Here is a 2,971-nt window from a genome sequence, read left to right as displayed (position 1 = left end):
TCCTGGAAAAATATATACTGGAGCAAATATGGAAATGTTGTCAGCCTCTATTTCCCTCTGGCTTGTCCCATTGTATCTACATCAATAGGCTTATTTTGCAGCTATGTAAATCTAACCAGTATGTAATGGAGTTGTTAATCCTATCATGGCTCTGCCAGGGGATCGGAGAGGAAATGCTGTGCAAAGCTAGAAAAAGAGAACAAAAAAAAGAGAACACTGTACTCAGGGCCATCTCATTGTTACACACGCCCTCCAGGCAATACAACATAGCTACTAGAGATCTATTCGTAGTTATGAGTTGGTATTCATTACCCTGGGAATGTGTTAGGTGAACAGAACAATAAAATGTAGTGTTGTGTTTTGTACAGGTAACTCTACTGCGATGGAGGAATAAATCATTATGGGTGCTGGGGACAAAGTTGACTATGTATAGGTAGATCAAGCTGCCCAACAGTGCTTGTTGTCAGCTACAGGAATCCTGATCCAAAATATTTAGGTAGCTTGCAGGCGGGCAGGTCTGGCAGTGGCAAGCGTGAGGCGGGGAGGAGGTGCGGCGTGTGTGAAGCTGTGAACAGGGCCAACTAATCGAAAGCTGATTAATCGATGATTGAAAATGTTAACAACTTTTTCAATCATCGATAATTAATTGACTTAGTCGATTAGTTGTTGCAGCCCTACATTCATCTCCGATTTCTGGGGACAGTCCCCGGATTCAGGAGACCGTCCCCTGACAAATTATGTCTCCGGCAACATAAAATAAACCAATTTTCTTTTTTTTTAATACTCACCTGATCCCGGGAGCCACCGACAAGTGCAGCCTCCCGTCTCCCACGTTATCAGAAGCTGCATACAGAGCGTGCTGGTTACTACTTAGACCGGCGCACGCTGTGTGCAGCTTCTGAGAAGATATGCTATTTGCATAGCGAGGAAGTCGGCTACGCATTTTGCATCGCGGGAGGCTGCACTTTTGGAGGATGCAGGGATCAGGTGAATATTTAAAAAAAATAAAGGGTTATTTTATGTTGCCATACCTCCCAAATTTCCCTGATTTGGAAGAATAGTCCCTATTTTGGAACCACATCCCTTGTCCCTGGTTACTCCTCAAATGTCCCTATAGAGGTATAGACCTCTATACAAACAATGTATTATTAACTACCAAAAATTTTATCCTGTACTAAACTTTTTATAAAACCTCTATTAATAGATATTGTATTTTAGATTATTATGCGTGGGCTTAACCAATTATTTTTTGTGCATTAATTCTTCATATTCTGTGTAACTGGGGCGTTTCAGAGGGTGTTTCCCTTGCCTACATTCTTTGTGCTAAAGATGTTTCTCTTTGCTATCTCAGAAAGGTATGGTTGAGGGTCATGACCATGTCTAAACAATACTGCTGTTCAGCCCACTGAATGTAGGAGATAGCTCATATACAGATTAAGGACCCATTCACACCTATGCCATGCATTACCGCGCAACGCATCTACCGTGCTTCCCAGTGTGCCAGGTACATTGCCTTTCATTTGAATGACACTCCAAATGCACCTCCTGGCTGCAATGCGCCTATCCACGTTGCACCATAGCATGCATTGTGTTGCGGTGCAGTTGAAAAAAGTACTGCATGCACTACTTTTTTAACCGCAAAACACTGTATTGCGGTAAAGCGCATTGCAGAGCGTAACAATATAGACTTTCATTTCACTGAATCCAGTTTTAAAGTTCTATGAAAATTGCTGCAAATATGTAGCAATTTACTGTAAAAAGTATTTAATTTTCCAGTTTGTATAACTAGGTCTTAAAGTGACATTAAACCCTCAGATTTTTTAACATAAAACAATACTGTAATGTATGCCTTACTGTAATCCATGGTTGTTTCCCTTCTCTTTGCTGCTCTTCCATTTAAATCTGTATCTGTTCTCATGCTGGGCAGAACTTCTGTTTTGCAGCAGACTGCCTTGCCTCAGGAATGGATACACGGTGTCTGTGTATACGTTTCTATGGGCTTGTAACCTGAGCCAGCACTACAGGAAGAGGCCCTGAGCTGAAAAGGGAAGTTCTCCCAAAGCGTGAGAAGACATGAGGATTTGAAAGAAAGAGCAGCAAAGAGAAGGGAAACAACCATGGATTACAGTAAGGCACACATTACAGTATTGGTTTATGTTAAAAAATCTGAGGGTTTAATGTCACTTTAATCTTTTTGCCGGTAATTTTATCTTCTGGAATAGAATGTGTCGCCAGCTCCCCCAAATCTTTATAAATAGCATCATAAATAGTGTCTTTTAATGCTTTATTGCAGCATAGCGGAAGTCACAAACAAATGTGCTGTTTTAGAGGCACGCAAGACCACTTAATTAGGAAATTTGGAATACCTGTTATCCATGATGTCATTTCTTGGTTGTTACAGCACCCTACACACATAATGGGGTTTCTTTTCTTTTCTAAGCCTTGTTTAAACACATAGGAATACAATGAAGTATGTTCAAAATGTACAAACAACATGTTGAGCATTATGTAGTAGGACATTGCAACAACAAATCTAAAAACTAGTGCCAGCTGCTGCTAAGCAGTTACACCAATCAATTAGTGAACATCAGGGAAAAAAAAGGCGGGTAAAAAACTCTACAGTCAACAAGCCAACACACTCATAGTGGCTGTGCTCTGGTCAGAATCAGCAGGCATCTGAAAGGAGAGGTAAATTAGTTCAACCGCTCAGATACAACTAAGTCACATTATTATAAAGTGGTTGAGCAATTGCTGCAAGATCATCATTCCGCATCCTAGTCAGATGAATCGCGAGTAAGTGAGGAGGCATAGTGGATCCAGTGGATCCAAGTTGTCCATTTGGCATAAAACGTGTCCTATGTGCCTGCAGACCTTGTTTACCCAGTCCAATCTATTAGCTACCTGAGTTTGCTTACAAAATATGGGAATTACTCTCCTAGCTGCATTGAGGAGGTGTGGCAAGGCACTATTC

This window comes from Nanorana parkeri, unplaced genomic scaffold (assembly GCF_000935625.1).
Source record: "Nanorana parkeri isolate BGI_ZX_2015 unplaced genomic scaffold, ASM93562v1 scaffold1693, whole genome shotgun sequence".
Taxonomy (NCBI): domain Eukaryota; kingdom Metazoa; phylum Chordata; class Amphibia; order Anura; family Dicroglossidae; genus Nanorana; species Nanorana parkeri.
Note: the sequence above shows the minus strand (reverse complement) of the source record.